The 24,099-nt window shown below is 39.0% G+C and overlaps 1 non-coding gene across 1 annotated transcript; it reads right to left on the reverse strand.

Annotated features, from left to right (window-relative positions):
• Nucleotides 1-3,399: 3,399 nt before the first annotated feature.
• On the reverse strand, nt 3,400-3,506 carry LOC127813791 (small nucleolar RNA R71). The gene has a single exon (XR_008026197.1). It is a non-coding gene; the product is annotated as a small nucleolar RNA R71 (small nucleolar RNA).
• Nucleotides 3,507-24,099: the final 20,593 nt, after the last annotated feature.

A 24,099-nucleotide genomic window follows, 5' to 3' on the forward strand; every position in this document is an offset into this window, starting at 1 on the left:
ATAAATTCTTGACTTTCTTGACTCACGCGGACCTAGCCGACAAAAAATCCTACATACCCACATCTAGAACCCTGCACAAGGATTTCATGAACTAGGTACCTACTAGACCTTCATCGCGTCAATACTTAACTCGGGAAATTCCCAAATTCCAAATCTTTGTGAAACATTAAATCAGAAAGATAGTCTCTCACCACCTGCAACCATTTAGAAATTCTAATGAATCTCAATTTAAGTATTTACTTGTACCATTCTCTAACCTACTCATCCTACTCACCCATCAAATTCTCTATGTTCTTCAAGCTGTCATCTACTTCTTCTTTTTTTGTCACCATAAAGCCTTCATGGTTAGTTCTTCTAATATGGTAGCAAATACAACTCATAGGGAATTTTCACTATTACATATGTACATAGCCACTTCTAGTGCACTACTTTATTTGCACATGCCTAAACACTATCTTGTTTCTTTCGTACACATCCATAAGTCTACATCCTCAAACAACAAAATTTGTTTCTTAGAACAAATTTACTCTTCCTCGCTTTCTGGTCCTGGAGGTGGAGTAAGATCTTGTTCTTCAGGTTCCTCTTCGTAAATTTGGTTTATCGCTTCCCCCACGGGGTTTAGGTATGCCTCTACCTCGCGTAGATAGGTAATAAAAGTTACAAAATCATCATAGGGTCCCAAAATACGAAGATTGTTTTCGACATCCTGCCATTCTGGGGTTAGTAAGGAGATCAAATAGAATATTTGTAAGTCCACCATATAAGGATTCATCACATAGGTCAGAAACTATTGTAAAGTAGGGGTAACTAAATTCATAAAATCTCCTAACTTCTCCCCTGGATACATATATTGTCCTCCTAGCAACGCGGTCCATCCTCCCATGATGGCACGTTGAAATTGGTTTTCTTCTATCCATGGATCTATTCCTATCACAAACCAAAATATCTTCCAAGATTAGTCATATCAAAACTCAAAATAACTCATATCACTATTGCATCTTCAAAGTTAGTTAACTTGAACCCAAACCAAACTATTTATTCTAGCTCTAATACCAACTGTAATGCCCCACTTTTCCAAATACGCAATAACTTGAAATATAATTGAGACATCACCTACAAGCGTTATGGAAACCCTTACCAACAGAAGTATTGGATCGAACCTACAAGCTTAACCAAAGCTAAACAAAAGGGGTTTCCACTAGATTCCCTTTATAAGTACAAGAAATGTATACGACCTTCAATACTCCATGAAACACAACACATCACAGCAAGTACAATTGTAGGACACCCACAAACACCCTTTACAACCTTGAGTATCCTAGCTGTTATTTACAATACATCACTTGGTTACAAGGGTAATAATGAAATAAAATCAAAAGCTAGCTGCAAAACCCAAAGCTAGCCAAGCACCATCTTTTTGCCCTTGCTCGAACCAGAACTTGGAACACCTGGCACTTCTAATAAACCTGAGATGTTGAATGTCCCAGGGGTATGAAACACCCAAGTTAGATAATAACATCTAAGTGAGTGACTCAGAAAATGAAAGTACATGCATGCAAATGTAATAATGCTATTATGAAATCCACCCCTGTGGTAGCAATGCCAGGGTGTTGCAATCACCCGTGGCTCACCGTAAGAGCACGAGTTCTTCCATGATGGCCCAACAACTAGCCATAGTCACCAGCACAAACATGATATATGACAAAATAGAAGGAATATGCATAGCCAAGGGAAAATATGACATGTAAGCCACGAAGGCAAGATATGCAAGCCAAAATTCACACACAAGTGAAGCAAAAAATGCTCAAAGTGTCACAAAACATGCAAGAATCACTCACCTTGATCGTTTTCCCTTCGATAGCACTGTTTAAAGCCCGATTTCGAGTACTAGGGGTTGTTTCTGCCGAAATCATGAATTTTAGTGAACCAAACCTTAAATATTTTTACATGGGGTTGTAGATAATTAAAATAGGAGAATTATGGTGAAAATTTTAGGTCAAACGGAGGCCGAACGCACCCTCACACGCCCCCGGAATTATCCATTTGATTTATCTTTCAACTCAAATTTTCATTTCCTTCCAATCCCAAGCCTCCAAATCTCACATTCACATGACTTCTAGGATAAGAACCCATTATGACTATTATCTCTTCTTTTCCAAGCCAATCTCATTCTTCCAAGTCATGCCACCTTAAGACTTTTGGGGTAAAGTTCATTATTACCTTTATCTTTCTAAATCCAATCTTATTCCTCCAAGTCATGCCTTCATAAGACTTTAGGGTAAGGACTCATCATTACAATCATTCCCTTTAGTTGGAAACAAGCTAACCCTTTTACAAGTTGTGACATTTGCACTTAAACCCGGTTTCCTCCTTTTCCTTATTACGTTAATGCCCTGAATCAAAATACCATTCATTTTGCTACTATAATTTCCATTACAACATCCAAGCTTTATATCAAGTTCTGGGGTATTACACTTCCAAATTAATTTTATTTTATTAATCTAATTTATTTATTTTTTTCCTGTTCTTTATTAAATCTAAAATTTTTATTGTCTAAATAATAAAGAGGGTTTAAAAATTTGGAATTTGAAATCTTTCCTCGTGGGAACGATATTCTTACTTACTATTATATTACTTGTTCGACCCATACACTTACGGTATATTTTAGGGTGATCAAGTTTTTGGCGTTGTTGCTGGGGATAATATTATTCAATATCAAATTAAAACTTTTTCTTTATTAATTTAGATTGTATACATTTTTTTTTTAGTGTCTGTCTTTTGTGATTTTTTTATTTATTTTTTTCTATTTTTTGATTATTATTAAATTTATTTATATTGTTTATTTTTTTGCCTATCTTACATTGTCTTGTTTTACATTGTAGGCTAAGTTGTGCATGCCAAGAAATCATGGAGAAATTCATCCATTTGATCCAGAGATAGAAAGAACACTGCCAAGCAATAAAGAAAGGGACGAGATTAACACGATAAGTAACAATAATGGCAGAAAACTAGAACCTGAAACAAAATCAGAATCAGAGATTGCTACATGATTATGCTATGCTAGACCCAATTGGAGCTCAAGCCAGCATACTGAGACTAACAGTCAATGGCAATAACTTTGAGATCAAACCAAGACTCATTCAAATGGTTCAGCAGGGGCAATTTGGTGGAAATCTAACTGAAGATCCTAGTGCACATTTAGCAAACTTCTTAGAGATATGCGACACCATCAAAATGAACGGCGTCAGTGAGGATGCAATCAGACTGAGGCTGTTTCTTTTTTCGTTGAGAGATAAAGCTAAGGTGTCGTTAAATTCCAAAGCTCCAAATTCATTTACCACATGGGCAGCCGTATCACAAGCCTTCTTGAGTAAGTATTTTCCACCAGGTAAGACTGCTAAACTCAGGAATGATATTACTAGTTTTGTTCAATTTGATGGTGAATCTTTGTATGAGACATGGGAAAGGTTTAAGGAATTGCAAAGACGGTGTCCACACCATGGTCTGCCTGATTGGTTGATTGTGCATACATCTATAATGGTCTATCTCATTCAGTTAGAATCACTATAGATGCTGCCGCAAGGGGTGCACTAATAGGTAAGTTTATAGAGGATGCATATGAGCTACTTGAAGAAATGGCTTCCAACAATCATCAATGATCTACTGAGAGAGGTATGCCTAAGAAAGCCTCAGGTATGTATGAAGTTGATGGCATCAATATGTTAAACACCAAGGTACACAATCTTGTTAAAATGTTTGGTAAGTTGGGGAATGTCAATGCTATTTATTATAATTTCAATTCTGCCGGTAATTGTGATTAGCATGAGAATTATCACTTGGGTTCTGATTGTATGTAGGTTGAGCAAGCTCAGTATATTTCGAATTATAACATACAGAACCATCAAAATAACTCATATTCTAACAACTATAATACAGGTTGGAGAAATCACCCCAATTTTTCCTGGAGGGATCAGGGCGGCAGTAGCAATTCTAGGCCTAGCAATCCTCCTGGTTTTCAATCGAGACCTCAAGGAGTGATGCAACAGCAACTAGAAAACAAGCCATCTTGAGAGTTGGCAATTGAAAAGTTAGCAAATGCCACTGTAGATAGATTTGAAAAGCTGGAGGCAAAAGTAGACCAGATGGTCAGTTTCAACGGAAATTTGGAGGTTTAATTGGGGCAGATCTCAAATGTCATAAATTCGAGAGATCAAGGTAAGTTGCTCAGCAAAACTGAGGTGAATCCAAGAGAGGAAGTCAAGATAGTGACATTGAGAAGTGGTAAGCAACTTGGTGAGGTAAGTAGTAAACATGTTACAGGTGACACCACCTGTTAAACCTTATGTTCCTCCTATCCCTTTTCCTCAAAGGCTTAAACAGAATAAGGTTGACAAACAGTTTGAAAATTTTCTTGAAGTTTTTAAACAATTGCGCATTAACATTCCATTTGTAGATGCTTTAACGCAGATTCCTACTTATGAAATTTTTTTTAAAGAAATTATGTCAAACAAGAGGAAGCTAAAGGATTATAAGACCATTGCCTTAGCTGAAGAATGCAGTGCTATGATTCATAACAAATTACCTTCAAAACTTAAGGATCCAGGGAGCTTTTCTATTCCTTGCACTATTGGTGAAATTAATTTTAATAAAGTTTTATGTGACCTTGGTGCAAGTATTAATTTGATGCCCTTTTCTATTTTCAGGAAGCTTGGACTAAAAGAACCAACACCCACCACTATTTCTCTTCAATTGGCTGATAGAAGTATCAAATATCCAAGGGGAGTAGTGGAAGATGTTTTGGTAAAAGTAGATAAATTTATTTTTCCTGTTGACTTCATTGTTCTAGACATGGAAGAAGATTATGATATGCCTCTAATTTTAGGGAGACCTTTTCTTGCTACAGGGAGAGCTTTGATTGATGTCCATCAAGGAACACCTAGCCTTAGAATTTATGATGAGACAGTTACTTTTAATGTGTTTAAGGCTACGAAATATTTTAATGATAATGAAAAAGAAGTCTTAAGGATAAATGGCACTAATGATTTAGTAGAGAGATTAGATGAGCCCATAGAAAATTGCATTGCTAATTTTTTTGATGAGCAAGAACAAATTTTAAATGCTAAGAACAAGGCTGGAGCCATGGGCTATTTGGGAAAAAAGCAAAAAGGTTGTCCATTCAAAAGAGACAAATTGTTTCCTTTGGATATGTCATCTTCTTCTTCAAAAGTCAAGCCACTAGGTCATGAAAAGGAAAAATTGATAAGGGTGCTTAAAGACCAAAAGAAAGGGATTGGATGGAAAGTTGCTAACATTCAAGAAATAAGCCAATCAACCGGTATACACAAAATTTTGACAAAAGAAGGATTCAAGCCTTCGTGAAGATAGAAACTTAGTCAAGCTAATGACTATAAACAAGCATTTCTTGGGAGGCAACCCAAGCTCTTTTTCTTTTTTGTTTTTATTATTTTATTTCAGTCTTGTTGAATAAATATAACCAATAATGTAAAGATCCAAAAAAAATAAAAATAAAAAATAATAATAATAATAATAATAAAGATAAATAAAAAATAAAATAATATATATTTGTATAAAAAAATATAAAAAAAGAAAGGGGGAGGCACTCGGGCAGCCCCCCCCCCCCCCAGAAATCAATTTCTCTCTCTCTCTTTTTCCTCCTGCTCTCTCTCTCGGATTTTGCCGATTATTCGCAATCTACCCATTCTATCTTCGATCCGACTTTATTTCTACCATTTAAGTGCCCCCAATCTACAAAAGGGTAAGCATTTTGGATTAATCTTGATGGTTTTTCTTACTGTGTCGAGGGTGTGTGTGTATTGAGGCGCAATGTGGGTTTTGGATGTTGTTGGTTTTGGGATATGTTGGTCAGTTTGCTTGAGGGAGTTGGATGGCAATCTTGGATCGCCGAAAATCACCGACCACTGTGGTCGGCGACGTTGGCAGTGGGTTGTTCCCTTTTTGGCCGAAAGTTTGACCCTAGATCTATGAAAATCTAGCCGTCCAATCTTGGTTATTTTCGGGTATGTTGGTCGCCTAGGTGCTGTGCACCTTATGGTAGCCTTCGATCATCAAAAAGATGGCTACCGAATGGCGATGGCCAGAATGCGCCCTATTTTGGCTAAAAATTAATTTTTAGATCTCTAAAGATCCAGTCGTCCGATGGTTCTCATTTTGAGATATGTTGATGTTCATGGTGAGGGCTTCGAATCGGTATGTTGGTCAGCCATTTTTCACCGGCAGACGGCGGCAGTCTGTTGGGAAGAAAGAAAAGAAAAGGAAAAGAAAAAGAAGAAAAGGAAAGAAAATAAAAATAAATAAAATATAAAGAAAAAGGAAATTAGGGCTTTTGGGGTTGGGCAGGTTGGGTTAGGTTTTGGCCAAGATGGCGGGGCTCGATTGGGTTATAGGATGGCCTAATATGTTGGGCATGGCTTGACCCAGTTGTGGCAACCCTTGGACTGGCCCACTCGGTTTGTTCTCCCTTCTTGTCCCTTGTCCGAGGACCTAGGATGACTTGATTAGGTTGGTCCTACTCAGGATATCAACATCAGTCTAATTTGGGTTCTTTTTAGGTCTCCTGGAATTGGCGATGTGACTGACGAGTCATTTTGTTGATCGGAGTCCTAAGGACGAAGCCCTATTAGATGACTCGAGGCCGAGCAAGACTGACCCCGAGTGCGTTCTAGGCTAGCCTATGATGATGATGTGGGTTTATCCCGAATCCTGATTTCTGATGGATTCATTTTATTCTAAGACTAGAATATTGCAATTTATTTCTTTTAAGTCATTTATTAAATTATTAGTTAATTAATTATTATGTTTTAAAAATTTATCAATTGAGTTATAAATATAAATATATATGTATTTTTGAAAAAAGGGAGAAATTTAAATAAAAATATATTATCTATATTAAAAGAAAACTAGTTTATGGGTGAATATAGAAATATATATATATTAATTTATTGCAGCCTATAAGTGGGTGTGTAGTTCCATTATACACTTACGCGTAGCATGCAAGGCGAGGCATGATGACGTAGTCGATGGCTAAGCTCGACGAATTCCATGACGCCAAATTCGAATATTGCACAGGCCAAGGTATAAAATAACCGATTCAGGGTGTTAGGCAATGGTTAGGATTTTCGATAATTTCATTACGTCGTTACTCTTATTACCTAAATGTGACCACTTCATTTTATTTATTGTAGGCTCGGATTCTCAGGATTTTGCTCGATCTTCTCCCCAGACTCGAACTTGAGTTATCGTTTCCCAGGCGAGTAGACAGGATATGTTATGTTTACCTTATATTATGCACGTAAATACTGTTTCATGCATAAAGATTATAAACTTGTACTGATTTTTATATGCATAACTTGTACATGATTTTTATATGCGGATCATAGAAAAATACTTTTAAATGTTTCTAACTTGCATGAAATATTTTCATTCTACTAGGAGAGACATAAGCTGAAAGATACTCTAACTGATTTCTTGTCTTGAGAATGTGAAATATTGAATGATATGGTGTATTTTAGGCACCACATGAAATGATAAATGATTATGACTTGTGCTTTAAATAGGGTATCACTTGCATTATTATTAGAGAACTATCTAGTAGATTCCCTGGTGACTCACAGTAGAAAAAGATCATGGTACTGTGAGGCTTGGCATGCCAAGGCCATGAGAGACACGGATAGTATGTTTTAGCACTGCTATCACGTGGGTCATTATGATATTATAGTGATGATGACGTATGTGCCAGTATATATACTTGAGAGCATATGTGTATAGACATTAGGACAGTTTCTACTAGTGTGTCCTCATGATTAGTGCATGCATCTCATATAAAAGTATAGGGGACTTAGGTGGTTAGGGAACAACTTATGGGGGTTGTCTTTAGGCACCTATTTTTCCTACACTATGTTTTTTCTTTTGAATCTCAAATTATGTAACTTATACTACATTTACTCGTTGTTCATCTTACTATTATATTATTGTATCCATGATACTCATCTTAGCATTTTTATTGCATACTCTCCTAGTGGGCATGACATACCTTATACTCACGAGTCCACAAGACTCACCCCTTTTTATTAAAATATTTTCAGGGAATTCTCCTTTTTGATTATTGGTCTAGCAGATCTTCTGGTATAATATCAGACCCCCCCCCCCCATTTTTACTCCTGATGTGAAATAAGATGCTCTGTGGAGACATACACGTACTGTTGAGTCTGATAAGTCTTTCATTTTTGTGGCACATAATTGTGCCAAGGGCCTGAGATATGGGACTGTATACGTATTTATGACAACAGTGTGATGGATATTCTTATTTTTGTACAGTAGCTGTATATGGAATATTAAAATGTTATTATAGAAGGTGAAATGGTATTTTACTCCATGTTTTTTTATATTTTGTTAGTAATATTAATGTTTTTAGCAAATCAAGCTAGAGAAGAGGCTTACTAGTCCACTGTGGGGTCGCTGGGCCTAGGGATTAGTGCTGGTTATGACTTATTAGTTTTTGGGTCATGACAAATAACCCATACTTGTGATGTTGTGTAGGTTCAAAAGAAAGGAAAATAAAGCTGATTCAGTTTGGATTGGCATGGGTATTCGTAGTGTTCAATTATGTGGCCAAGGGAGTATTCATTTTTCATTCTCTTTCTTCTTTGTCTTTCACATTGAGGACAATGTGTTAAATAAGGTTGGGGGTGGAATTATTAATTGTTGATATATGCTATTTGTTTTGCTTGGGTGTTTTTGAGATTAAATTTTTTTGCAAAACTTATATCAGGTGCATATTTGGCCAACCCCTAAACTAAAAAAAAAAAGGAAATTGTCAAAGATAAAATAAGCAGACTTGTTATTTTGAGTCGTGATTTGCATTTGGGTTCTTTATTATGTTTAACATTGAGTCTTTGATTTGGAATGAACAATATCTTATAAAGCAAGATTAAGTATACTTGGGTTCTAAAATCATTGAAGTACATGTTCTTTGTGAAGTTGTGTGAGTTGTGTGACTATGCATGAAAGATAAATGCAATGCTTTTCTTGTGATTATTTCTTTTGAGCTAGGCTTAAATAGGGTTTAAGTAAATAAGGTGAATAATGCTGAGCGAGATGGAGCATAAAATACACTCGTTTAATAAAAAAAAATGAGATGGAGCATAAAATGCACTCGTTTAAGTAGAAAAAAAAAGAAAGAAAGAAATAAGATGTTGAGAAAAAAAAAAAAAAAAGAAACCCTACTTTGCTACCTTTGTTTGTACTAGTAAGAAGGGATGGTTGCAAGAATAGGTTGTTGCACTATTCAATTGTGCAGGTTATTCAATTGTGCAGGTTATATGATAAAACATGATTGAGTTTAGAATTTTGTATAGATTCTTGAACTTGGGAATATAAGTATGCTTAATTTTCTTTATTTGCTATTGTTGCATTTTGGATTGAGGATTTTAGATGTGGGCATAACAAAAGATTTGAATATGATGAATGATTCCAAATATATGTTTTGTGTTTTGAGTTAAAATTTCTTTTTTTTGCTTGAGGACAAGCAATAATTAAAGTTTGGGGGTATTTGATGTGAGAATTTATTCACACATTTATAGGTCATAAGTGAGTAGTGTTTTTAGTATTTTATCTATATTTTATATAAAATTGTTTAATGTTTTGAGTGTCCTTTACATATATTTATTTTTTAATATTTTTTGTTATTTTACAAGAATACTATTTGGTGTTTGAGTTAAGAAACTAAAAATATAAAAAAATTAAATAAAAAGATATTATAAAATTAATATTATAATATAAATAAAAAATAAATATTATAAATAATTGAAATTAACAGTATATTAAATATTATATTATCTATTATATTATATATATCTGTGTGTGTGTGTGTGTGAAGTGGTGTGCGTGAGTCTGGGGCTGTGTGTATATAATAGTATATTAATATAATAAATGGAGTCAAATTGCATACCCTACATATATATATATATATAATAATAATAACATAAGGGATTTTGGCAAAACTTGGGAGGCGTCAATTGGAACTCCATACCCTACATATATATATATATATAATAATAACATAAGGAATTTTGGCAGAACTTGAGAAGCAGCAGAATTAGAGAAATTGTGCAGCGCATAGTGAAGGCGAAGGGAAGGAAATAAGGGAGATTGAAGGAGTGGCGGCAGGAACAGAAGGAAGTGGTGCATGCAGCGAAAGCAGGCGGACGCAAGAAGACGCAAGCAACACAGATTCAACACCCAGATATGTTCTAGATTTGGGCTACGGGATTTATTTCTTCTTCTTTCTTATTTACTTAATTCGCTTATGCTCTTAATGTCACTTTGGATTTTAATTAATTCTGCTATGAACTAATTTGTTAAACTAAGGCCATGTATTGGCCGAAACTATGATGGTGCATTTTTTATAATTTTATGTTGTTGTTGCCAAAATACAACAATCTATTTTTTTATTTTTTTTTACATGGGAGAATGTAAGGTGCGTGGTTGACCACGGGAGTTTCTAGAGACTTCTGAGTCTTAAGGGTTCTGAGAGTTAATTGTCCTGAGAGTCTTGTCGCTAAGGTACGATGAGAGTAAAATCTCATCTCCAACGTGCACGCGAGCTGAGGTCTAGTGACCAAGGGGAGCTGAGGGTCTCATGACCAAGGGGAGCTGAGGGTCTCGTGACCAAGGCGAGCTGAGGTCTCATGACCAAGGCGAGCTGAGGTCTCGTGACCAAGGGGAGCTGAGGTCTCATGACCAAGGGGAGCTGAGGTCTCGTGACCAAGGCGAGCTGAGGTCTCGTGACCAAGGGGAGCTGAGGTCTCCTGACCAAGGCGAGCTGAGGTCTCATGACCAAGGTGATCTGGTGGCCTAAAGATTTGGTGGCCTAATGATCTGGTAGGCTGATGATCTGGTGGCCTAATCATCTGGTGGGCTGATGATCTAGTGGCCTAATGATCTGGTGGCCCAAGATAACCAAGTGACCTAAGGTGACGAGTGGCCTTGGATGACCAAGTGACATGAGGCGACAAGTGGCCTTGGATGACGAGTGACTTGAGGTGACGAGTTGCCTCGGATGACCGAGTAACCTGAGGTGACGAGTGGCCTCGGATGACCGAGTGACCTGAGGCGACGAATAGCCTTGGATGACAAGTGACCTGAGGCGACGAGTGGCCTTGGATGACAAGTGACCTGAGGCGACGAGTGGCCTCAGATGACCAAGTCACCTGAGATGACGAGTGGCCTTGGATGATCGAGTGACCTGAGGAAACGAGTGGCCTCAGATGAGGAGTGACCAGAGGCGACGAGTGGCCTCGGATGATCGAGTAACCTGATGCAACGAGTGACCTATAAAACGAGAGCACTGTTAGGACGTGGGTGGGGGTCCCTGCGCAAACCCTTAGATGCTACAGTCAGATCTCGAGAGAAAATGAGAAATTGTACTTCAATTACTCTAGTGTGCATACCTTGTGATGAATGCATGGTCTCATATTTATAGCGGAGGAGAGAGAAATGACGTGCGAGAATCTGGGCTAGAATCTCGCGGCCTATTTCGATGATTTCGCGGCCCATCCAAGAGGGAAAATATGAGAGATTGGCCCAAGACCACTCGACCATAACTGAGTGGGGGGCCACCCGATCATGCCTTCTTTTGCCCTTTTCCTTGGCTCGGTTTTGAGTGGTTCCCATACCTCAACTTCATACCCTATTTTCACATTGATTGAGCTCGAATCTCTCAAAAATTAACATAAAAGTTGTAGACAATTCTCTTAGCTTTCCATAGGACTTTGAATTAGCTCAATCGGAGTTCGTATGAGAAAGTTATGGCAAAACACCCAAGGCAGTGTCGTACCCACTCAGCATAACTGAGTGGGTCATGAAAAGTGAGGGAAATTTGGTCTCCCCATGACTGAGTGAGGGGCTACTCGGTCATGACTGAGTGGGGGGCCACTCGATCATAACCAAGTGGGGGACCACTCGTTTATGCCTTCTTTTTGGCTTTTGTCTTAGGTTTGGATCCATCTTCCTTTAATACTTGACTCTAAGCCTTAATAATGCAGGTGCATTAACTTCATGCTCGATTTACACCTTGATTCAGCTCGAATCTCTTAAAACTCAAAACATGAAAGTTGTATATAATTCTCTTATCTTTCATAGACTTTTAATCACCTCAATTGGAGCTCATATGAGAAAGTTATGCCCGAAAAACCAAAGCAGTGTCGTACCCACTCAGCATAACCAAGTGGGTCCTCCCCACCTGGTCTCAGCTCGACCTCTTACTCCATCGGCTTGTTTCTTTGATTTCCTACAACCCGTTGGGCCTTTAGGCTTCGTGTCATGTCTCGCGACTCTTTTAGGTCTTGTGATTCTCCAAGTTTGTAGGGCATTTCAATTGCTCACTACTCTTTTAGCCAGGATCTCCAGGTGAAAGAGTATCTTGTCCTGTAAACTTTTGAACATTACTTCTCTTTTAGGTGCTTCATCTTCTACACATCCTCTCTAGCTTGTTTGCACACCATGCTTTTAAATTTCTAGGCTCTAGTGATTTTCAATTCCTTTGCAGAAGTATGAGGTAGATATACTAGTAAGTTCGCTTTCCATAGATGTCGAACTATGCACCGAACAATGAGTTTGATTCTGCTCCCAGTTATGGAGTTTTGCGTAGGATAATAGGTTTGCACTTTCTTTTCCCTTGTTGTCTGGCAGTGAGCAAGACAATAAGCTTGAGTTCATTTTTCCCTCGTTGTCGGGCTGTGAGCAGAGCAATAAGCTTGAATGTACTTTTACCTCATTGCCAGGCTGTGAGTGGGGCAATGGGCTTGATTGTACTTTTACCTCATTGCCGAGCCGTGAGTGGGGTAATGGGCTTGCATGTACTTTTACCTCGCTGTCGGGCTATAAGCGGGACAATGGGGTTGAATGTACTTTTACCTCATTACCGGGCCATAAGCGAGGCAATGGGTTTGAATGTACTTTTACTTCGTTGTCAGGCTATAAGCGGGACAACGGGCTTGAATGTACTTTTACCTCATTGTTGGGTTATAAGAGGGGCAACGGGCTTGAATGTACTTTTACCTCATTGCTAGGCCGTGAGTGAGGCAATGGGTTTTAGTGTACTTTTACCTCGTTGTCGGGCTATAAGCGAGACAACGGGCTTGAATGTACTTTTACCTTATTGCCGGGCCGTGAGCAAGGCAATGGGTTTGAATGTACTTTTACCTCGTTGCCGGGCTATAAGTGGGACAACGGGCTTGAATGTACTTTTACCTCATTGCCAGGCCGTGAGCGGGGCAATGGGTTTGAATGTACTTTTACCTCGTTGCCGGGCTATAAGCAGGACAACGGGCTTGAATGTACTTTTACCTCATTGCCGGGCCGTGGGCGGGGCAATGGGTTTGATTGTACTTTTACCTCGTTGCCAAGCTATAAGAGGGACAACGGGCTTGAGTTTATTTTTTCCCTCATCGCCGGGACGTGAGCAGGGCAACAGGTTTAAGTTTATTTTTCCCTCGTTGCTGGACCGTGAGCGAGGCAACGGGTTTGAGTTTGTTTTTATTTCCTATAAGCAAAGGATAGCAAACAAACTTTCACAAAGCAATGTGTAATGAAAACGCTTACATTTTTTGAAATAAGTGAGTACATCCACTGTTTCATTTTGGGTCTTATTGTTGCCTCTGAGCACGAAATACACAAGTCATGCACAACTTCAAAAGGTTTAGTTTCTCGATCTTTAACATAGGCTCTCTTCAATGTGTCTAAATTTTGCTCCCAGTTTTCCCTTTGAGGGCATTAATGTAACGCCCCGCTCCCACTTACGGGTGTTACTCGTGAACAATTACCCAAATTGTCCACCTTGCTCGGCCTTTGGTGAAGGGTGGACCATGTTTCAAGACGAAACGCCCTAGGTGGAAATTAGGTTCGTCCTTCCCTTCCCTCAACCCCAGGATTCATAACAGAATTGGGCTTCAACCACACCGCATTCGGTTAGAAGAAAACTCATGAAGATGCCCAACCACCATTTTCCTATTTATATTTAATTCTTTTTCATCCAAGAATTTTACAGGGCTCCATAAATCACCATTAAAATCAATCCATTGATTGATTACCAATTTTGGAGGAAAAACTCATCATTTTCAATTTTCCAAAATTTCGGCATTTTCTCCAAAAATGCCCGAAAAATCCCTTTATTTTGAAAATTCCTTCGAGGCCCAAATCAATTTAGAAATGCCCAAAAATTCCCGAATTTATGAATTTTTAAAAAAATTTCGACCGGCGGGGCCCCACTGGGTGCTGGCCGCACATGCCGCGCGCGCGGCCGCTTACGCAGCCCTGCCCGCGCGCAGGGCTACTGCCGACCCTGCTGCTGCAACTGCTACATCTTCACTTTTTCTTTTTTTCTTTTTTTTTTCTTGGGATTTTAAATCCCAAATTTTCCAGAATTCACTTCCCAAATAAATGTATTAAAAATCTCCACATTTTACCTCCCAAAGCCTCATTTCTCCACAAAAATCATTTGATTTAATTACTTTGGTGCTTCCCATAACACACCAAAAATAAAGCTTTCACCAAAACTTAGACTTCAACATGCCATAAGCCACAATCTTATTTTCACAATAAGGTTAAACATTCCCAAAATATATAATACACACATTGACTTAGGCTTTAACAAGCCATTATCAATCAAATAAAATTACATCTCATAAACCAAACACAACAAGGTAGGCTTTCCTAAACCATGCAATACACTTGAATCTTCATTTCCATGCTTCCACAAGCCATCTCACTTTGTCTTAACTTTTCCCATGCTTCCACAACCTATATGTGAGGGTAAAAACCTCATGAGCTATTAAGCTCAATAAGGGTGCAATGCCAAATAAATATGAACATAACAAGATTATATGATATCAAATGCATGCAAGTGTGGCTAGGTTTCTTTGCCCTCACAACCCTCCAAGGTTAGAGGCATCAACCCACCATTTCAACCATGTTCCCAAACTAACCTATGGCCATAAGTCTCATGAACATAAAAGAACATGTCAAATGCAACATATACATTTATGAAACATATTTACACACATTGCAAGGTCACCCTCCCATGGGGCCATCCCTTACCTCATTCTTCTCTTTGAAGCTTTAAACTCTCACTAGCTTCCTTCCAACACTTCTCCTAAAGAGATCCTTTGAAACAAAATATAAAGAAACTAAGTCCCCCATCAAGACAAATAACAAGATCTTACACTACCCAAAAGAAAGAATACTTACCTTCTTGATAATCTTCTTTCCCTTTCTTTCTTTTCTTCTCCTTGGAAGGCTTCTTCCATTCTCTTACTTTCTTTCTCTTTTTGAAATGGAAAAATTTGAGACAATTGCTCTCTTTCCCTTTATATACTACTCTTGTCTTGAAATCTCAATTTCAAGACTTCATCTTAGCCCTTTATTTCCATTTGCTTTTTGAGAGAAAATCCCAACCACACAAGAAAACACAATCCATGTGCATTTGTCTTGATTAATCTCATCCATTGGATTTTATTCGCTTTTCAAGAGAAGATCTCAACCTTCAATTAAAAGCACAATCCAAGTGCTTTTGAAAGCTTTAATCTCAACCACTCATCTCTTAATATTTGACAATCCATGCCATTTCTTCTTTTTAAATCCCCACCTTTGAATTCATTCTCTTTTCAAGAATTGATCTCATCCATGGGATTCTTGAATTTTTCATTTATTTCTCATTTACTTAAATGAGACTATTTTCAACCATCACATTTGAGAGACATAAAACATTTATTTCCCATTTAATAAATCCCACAATTTTCCATCATTAATGGGAGACTAATTTCCCATTTTCCTTTGGATTTATTTAATTCTCCATAATCATACTCTACATTAAATGCTTGAAAGACTAAATAGAATTTCTTTTAGCATTTAATTAAATTCCCTCTTTTAACTTGGACCACCTTAAGCCATGTGTCACTCCAAGACACCTACCTTAGCTTCCAAGTTCTAATCTCCCCCATCCATGTGGCATCACCACATTTATTTTCCAATATAGGGAAAATTAATTACTTTACCACATAATTCACCATTTTAGGGAAAACATAATTATTTTCTCAAATAATAGAATATCCACCATTTTCCCAATATTCCATAATTAAATTCCTTTATGGAATTAAATTCCAAAATACCATTTGTGAATTTATTAATCCAATTTATCTCCACATAAATACAAAATTGGGATTTAATTCACTTACACACCTAATTCCACATAGGAATTATTTCTAATTTACCAAAATACCCTTTTATTGGACTTCACTATCCAATTTACCAAAATACCCCTCTCATAGGGCACCCTCAATCTCAAAATCTTTGACATTCTCAAGGGCATTTTTTTTTGGAATTTTCTCACTTCCATTCTCATTCTCTTAACACCGGGATTACTGGGTGTTACAATTAATGGTGGCTAACTGCCTTCTTCTAAGGGCATGTCCTTTCATGGCTTGTCTTGATGGAATAGGAGGAGTCCCCTGCCATAGTTTCACCGCCCGAGATGACATGTATGGGCTTATGAACTGGTTCATTGTCTAGAGGTGGATTGTCTCCATAATCCCTTCCTCTCTCTTGGCATCTCTGATTTGATCTCCCCTGCTCTTCCTGTCTATCTTCTCCTCTTCGAGGCTCACTATCTTTGACCTGTACATACCTTCGAAGATGTCCTTCATGAACTAGCATCTCAATCTGATCTCTTAACTCTCGGCACTGGTTAGTGCAATGACCATGGGTTCTATGATATCTACAATATTCTTCTCTATTCTTCCCCATGGGATGGTCAACCTTTTTCGGGAGTCTAATGAGACCTGACCCTTCGATGGTTGCAAGTATGGTGGACCAAGGTTGGAGAAGTTTGGTGTAATGGTGGAACTGGGGCTGAGGTATATCTGATCCCCTAACCCGTATGGAGTCCTCTTCAACATCACTTTCCTTCCTTTTTCGCTATTTGCCCTCATTCCCACCTACAACTCTCATAACTTCTGTATGGAGTACATATTTATTTGCTCTAGTAAACAAATCTGCTAGGGATGTTGGTGGGTCCAAAGATAATGATTCTTATAAGGGAGTTAGTCGTGTTCCGTGTAACATAGCAGACACTGCCATTGTAATTGGTAAATCATGAACTTCGAGGGTGGTGTTCCGAAATCTATCCACATACTGACGTAGAGTTTCTTTGTTCCCCTGTCGAATACTGAGCAAGTATGTGGCGTCCTTTTTTCTTCTACTATTAATCATAAATGCCTTAACAAATTTTGTTCTAAGCTGACCGAATGAAGAGAGATAAAGGCCTCAAGTAAACTGTTGAACCATGTCCGAGCATGCCCTGACAGAGTTAAGGAGAAAGCTCAGCACATTATGTCACCATCCCATCCGTGCAATATCATTAACGACTCATAGCTTTGAATGTGATCATAGGGATCATCCTTGCCGAAATAGGGGTGATTTAAGGCATCTTGAATTTTTTAGGCAGTGGCTTCTCCAATAAATCTATAGTAAACGGACATTTTCTGCGTTGTTACTCCTCCGTGGTTGGGATCATTTTCTTTCATTCAAGTACTTCTTCAACTACCCTTTTCATGTCATCTCGTATACTTGCTACTGTTTGGTTATCATGTCTTGCTGGTGTGTCGACCCCAGTTTCATGGTATCTCCGTCTTTGGGTGCTTCTAGCCCTGTTTTCCTTTCGTGGGCTCTCCTTTCTTTGGGGCATGGCGCGATGATTCTTCCTTGGTGGTGGTGATCTATCCTCCTGATGAGGAGTGGATTGGGAATGAGAATCGGGAGTGGCCTCTTGATAGGAATCAACTCCCACCTCAGGCTGAGGCTCAGGTGGTGGCATAAACTTTTTCAAAGTATCGGGCAACATCCCTCCAGGCATCATACCTTGGAGTTTACCAGTCATGTCTCAAAGTGCCTGCATGCCCTCAACGTGTTGCTGTCTCAATGCTTCATACTCTTCCCACGGGACCGTACTTGGTGGCTGTTGTGAGTCCTAGCTTGATCAGTAAGAAGTGGCCCTGAGCCGATGTTAAGTGGAGGTGGGACTGATTGGTTCCCCACTTGCTGGCTCGGGGAAACGGAGTGATCACCTCCTTGGGGTTGAGCATTATGAAGGGGTGGAGGTGCTCCTTGTGGGTGAGAATTGGGAATAATGGGAGGCGCTCCCTGCTGTTGAGAGTTCCGTGGTGGTAGGCGTGTTTCTACGCCTTGAGAGAGAGTTCGTCGGTGTCCATGGGTGTTTGCCATTCTTAAGTTGACTTTTTATCTTGCGGTTCCCACAGATGGCGCCAATTGTTGTTTCCAAAACACAACAATCTATTTTTTTTTTTTTTTTTACGTGGGAGAATGTAAGGGGCGTCATTGTCCACGGGAGTTTCTAGAGACTTTTGAGTCTTAAGGGTTCTGAGAGGCAAGTGTCTTGAGAGTCTTATCGCTAAGGTGCGATGAGAGTAAAATCTCGTCTCCAACGTGCACGCGAGCTGAGGTCTCGTGACCAAGGCGAGCTGAGGTCTCGTGACCAAGGCGAGCTGAGGTCTCGTGACCAAGGGGAGCTGAGGTCTCGTGACCAAGGCGAGCTGAGGTCTCGTGACCAAGGTGAGCTGAGGGTCTGATGATCTGGTGGACTAATGATCTGGTGGCCCAAGATAACTGAGTGACTTGAGGTGACAAGTGGCCTTGGATGACCGAGTGACCAGAGGTGACGAGTGGCCTTGGATGATGAGTGACCTGAGGTGATGAATGGCCTTGGATGACCAAGTAACCTGAGGCAACGAGTGACCTTGGATGACTGAGTGACCTGAGGCGACGAGTGGCCTTGGATGACGAGTGACCTGAGGCAATGAGTGGCCTCGAATGACCGAGTCACCTGAGGCGACGAGTGGCCTCGGATAACCGAGTGACCTGAGGCGACGAGTGGCCTTGGATGACGAGTGACCTGAGGCGACGAGTGGCCTTGGATGACGAGTGACTTGAGGTGACGAGTGGCATCGGATGACCGAGTAACCTGAGGCAATGAGTGGCCTACAAAATGAGAGCACCGTTAGGACGCGGGTGGGGGTCCCCGCACAAACCCTCCGATGCTTCAGTCAAATCTCGAGAGAAAATGAGAAATTATACTTCAATTACTCTAGCATGCGTACCTTGTGATGAATGCATGGTCTCATATTTTATAGCGGAGGAGAGAGAGAAGACATGCGAGAATTGGGGCGAGATTCTCGCAGCCCACTTCGATGATTTCGCAGCCCATCCGAGAGGGAAAAGAGAAGAGATTGGCCCAAGACCACTCGACCATGACCGAGTGGGGGGCCACCCAATCATGTATTCTTTTGCCATTTTCCTTGGCTCAGTTTTGAGTGGTTCCCATACCTCAACTTCATACCATATTTCCACATTGATTGATCTCTAATCTCTCAAAACTCAAAACATAAAAGTTTTAGATAATTCTCTTACCTTTCTATAGGACTTTGAATTAGCTCAATCGGAGTTTGTATAAGAAAGTTATGGCAAAAAAATAAAAGCAGTGTCGTACCCACTTGGCATAACCGAGTGGGTCATGAAAAGTGAGAGAAATTTGGTCTCCCCATGACCGAGTGAGGGGCCACTCGGTCATGACCGAGTGGGGGGCCACTCGTTCATGCCTTCTTTTTGGCTTTTGTCTTGGTTCGGATCCATCTTCCTTCAATACTTGACTCTGAGCCTTAATAGTGCAGGTGCATCAACTTCATGCTCGATTTACACCTTGATTCAGCTCGAATCTCTTAAAACTCAAAACATGAAAGTTGTAGATAATTATCTTATCTTTCATAGGACTTAGAATCACCTCAATCGGAGCTCATATGAGAAAGTTATGTCTAAAAAACCAAAGTAGTGTCATACCCACTCGGCATAACCAAGTAGGTCCTCCCCACTTGGTCTCGGCTCGACCTCTTGCTCCATCGGCTTGTTTCCTTGATTTCCTATAACCCATTGGGCCTTTGGGCTTCATGTCCATGTCTCGCGACTCTTTTAGGTCTTGTGATTCTCCAAGTTTGTAGGGCATATCATATGTGATTGAATAAATTGTGTTATGTTGAGTTGTGTGGTATGAAATTTAATGCTTGTGAATAATTGGCCACTATTTACATGATTTGATGCCTAATCTTGAGACCGAAAAGAGATAGGTTGGGGATTGCATCATAGGTACCATACACCATAAAGTAAAACTGACTAGAAATAGAACTCGGTTTCTTTGTGCAGCTTTTAGCGATACGCTAGGAATTTCACAAATTATAATGCGTTTTTATTTGATTAAACTTTCATAGAAATATAGGAAATTATTAAATGAGAATAGACTTGTTATAACCTAGAAATAGGGTAACGAATGCGTTAAGAGATTCTAGCATCACATACTCAATTTACCAATTCATTCACATAAAAATATATGATTTGCATTGCATAGTTAGGTTCATATATGCGCCTTAGTTATTAAAATCCACTTATTTCTTTGATTCAAGTTGCCTTCCAAATTAATTTTATTTTATTAATCTAATTAATTAATTTATTTTATGTTCTTTATTAAATCTGAAATTTTTATTGTCTAAATAATAAAGAGGGTTTAAAAATTTGGTATTTGAAATCTTTCCTTGTGAGAACGATATTCTTACTTACTATTATATTACTTGTTTGACCCGTACACTTGCAATATATTTTAGGCTGATCAGCGTGTATGCGCGCAAAGCCAGCCGATCTGCGAAGCCTCCTTGTTATATCTTTGCGCATTTTAATTATATATTAATCCAACCAATATTTTTCAGAATTACATTTTATATTTTTTTAATATAAATTAAAAAAATAATTAATTGATTAAATTAAAAATATGGTTTTTAAAAGAATAATGCAATAAATTAAAAATAAAAAAAGAAGAGTTAACATATTTTTTTAAATTTCTTTTATAAATTATCAAAATTTTATATATTTTTAATATGAATATTAGATTATTTTCTAAAATTTTGCGACGATTCTTCAAAACAGTCGCAAATGTTAATTTTATTTTATTTTTTAGTTATTAAATTATTTTCTTAATTTTGTGAAGATTTTTGAAAAATCGCTGCAAAATTTATTAAATTAATAAATTTTGCGAACTACCACAAATACCATGTTTTGCGACGATTTTTAAAACAGCCACAAAATATCATTTTTTTTGTAATGACCCCTGAGTGTGGTGCTCGATTGACTAACCCTGTTCTAGAGAATACTATTGGCTAGTTTCTAGGTCTCTATGCACTTGCTCGGGGGCACTTACTATGTGTTCATGTGCTTAATGTCTCATGAGAACAACTGCAGGGTGATCTTCAGGCAAAACCCTTTGTCGTTTGATAGGGCCTTCCAGGACTATCACTGACTATAAGGGTTGAGATGGCTTCCTGGCCCGAGTGGATCTTGTCTTTCCCACCATCATAATTGACTTTTTTTCTGATTCCCATAAACGACGCCAAATTTGTATCTCGAGGAAGCTCAGCAAACAGTTAGTAAGGGCCAAGCGAGATAGGAGAATAGGAAATATCGAGGAAGGTCAAACAATTATAGGGCTCAACCTACTATATGAGGGAGAAAAATAAAGCAAATGAGTGTCTAAGGATGGATGCCTGAGCAAGCACACTTGTCTGGTGAAATCAGTCTTTGGATGTGGCTTGAGAAGACCCGAATTAGTGTCTTTGGGGGATACCCTGGAAAGGTAATCCTCAAAAGGACTTTGCGAAAGTGGTCTTCAGACGATGCCTTCAGGATGTCTCAGAATAGGCTCAGGTCTAGATGAGGTATGCGGAATGACTCTTTGGATGTGGTCTGCAAGACAGAAGATAGTCAGAAGGTATGTCAGGATAACTCCCACGTGGGCCCTCCGATGCCTAAGTTAAAAGATACCATGGGATTTAATGTATACGAATGTGTGACGACTTACCTCTCAGAGCCCCCGCTAGCATAGAGAATCCGTGAGAAAGTCATCATAAGTAATGGTGTAAAAGCATCCTGAACAAGAACAACTGACCTCAAGTCACAAGATCACATACGGGGACAACACAACTTAACAAACCACATAATTCTCCATTTCCATTGCCAACATATACAACTATAGAACCATCCAAGACAAAAGATACATAAGAGTTAGGCTCCCACTAACTACAACATATCATGCCACGATCACAAAATATATATACATGTCCCCAAATACAAGAGTCCAACCAGAACTGGACACACAAACAAAAGACTCCCAAAACCTAGTCTTTAGGTGAGATCTGCCCCTACTAAGCTCGCCCTCTGCCTTAACTTTGTCTATACCTGGAATGATGCAAGCAAGAAAATTAGCCATAAGGCCCAACAAGTATAATAACGAGATATGGAAAGCATGATCAATAAGAATAAGTCACAAAAAGAAATATAATCCAATATGAGTAAGTCATAATACCCCATACAAGGTACACTTACCAAAAGGTGAAACACTAGCCCAACCATATAATGAACACAAATCCAAAAACAAGGGGTGATACATACACACATCCATATCCCGACACTATACCCAGACAATATTGGACACTCGGGGTCAGACAGCTTCACTCCCAAGGTGATGCTTGAGGCCAGTCAGCTCTATCCAAGGTTTATATGCATACCACCTAACACTTGGGGCTAGACAACTTAACTCGAGGTTAACATCTGAGGCCAGCCAACTCTACCCAAGGTAGAATAAAACCAACAAGTCATGCCCATGCCATGCATACAAGAGAAAGCCCGTGAACCAACATAAATATGTACAACACCAAGACACTCTGTGCCTTGAATTCACCATCACGAGTGACTCTTGAGGCCCAATAGCTTACTCCTAGGGCTACATTCCCTCGCTATACAACCTTTGAGGACAATTAGTTCCCACCCAAGGTGATAGTCATATCACATGCCACGAGGTCATTGAGGCCAGATAGCTCAACATCTAGGGGCATGCTCTCATACACATGCAATCCTAGAGTTCAATCGGCTCCACTCAATGCCTTGGCTCACCCATATAGCATACCCAAATTAATGTATATAAACAAGCTTATAATATTTCACCGAATTACCAAACTCGTGTAACCCCAAATCATGCACCAAACCATACCCAAGAATGCCCAAATAATCCCTCAAGATCATCTAAACATTCTTAGGGATCATGAAGAAATCACCCCAAACTCATTCTTTCAAACATAAGCCTCTCATGAATCCCAACTCATCTAGACATGTTTTGGGACCAAGAGGAAACCACTCAAAACTCAGCTAAATAATTCGAACTCTATACCAAATCGAATCTAGTTTACAAAGCATCGAACAGATCTCAATGTGAAAATAAACACAGGAAGTTATACCCAAAAGATTATAACATGCACAAAATCTGTAGCTCACAATCTTTTCGCGGAATGCATTTCGTGGTAGGAAATGCTTGTTGGAGCTCACAAGTTCGCTGCGACAAGCATGTGGTAGTAGGACCGCAGTACGATTCAAAAATCGTTATTTGTGTAAGATACACCAAAATTCTTCCCCAAATCTAAACTCTAACCAATAAAAGTATCATTCCTTGAAAAGATGAGGTGAAACAAGGCCTCATTTAGCCCATAGGCTCAGTTTACCAAAATATGAAGAAAAACTACACAAATTACAAGTAGCTAAATTGAAACCCTTCTATCGAAAGAAAATATTGGGTTTCAAGAAAAAAATAACCAAAAAGGAAAAGATGAATTGCTCAATTGAAGGAGAAGATTAAGGAGTTTGCAAATGAAGCTAAAAAGGAAGAGAACTTGCCTTAAAACTCTTCTTGATAATCTCATTTGAGGTGATGCACTTCCAAAAACCCTTTACTTCACACTTTCAACAAGAACACTAGCAAGAAAAGAGAAAGGAAAGAAGAAGAAGAAACCTCTAACTTCACAACTCCTTTGACACACTATCGATCAGGAAAGAAGAAGGAGAAGAAACCCTTACCTCCTCTCTCTCTCCCGATCCCCCTATTTTCTTCTCTCTCAATTGCCT

Source organism: Diospyros lotus, chromosome 11 (assembly GCF_014633365.1).
Source record: "Diospyros lotus cultivar Yz01 chromosome 11, ASM1463336v1, whole genome shotgun sequence".
In the NCBI taxonomy this organism is placed as follows: Eukaryota; Viridiplantae; Streptophyta; class Magnoliopsida; order Ericales; family Ebenaceae; genus Diospyros; species Diospyros lotus.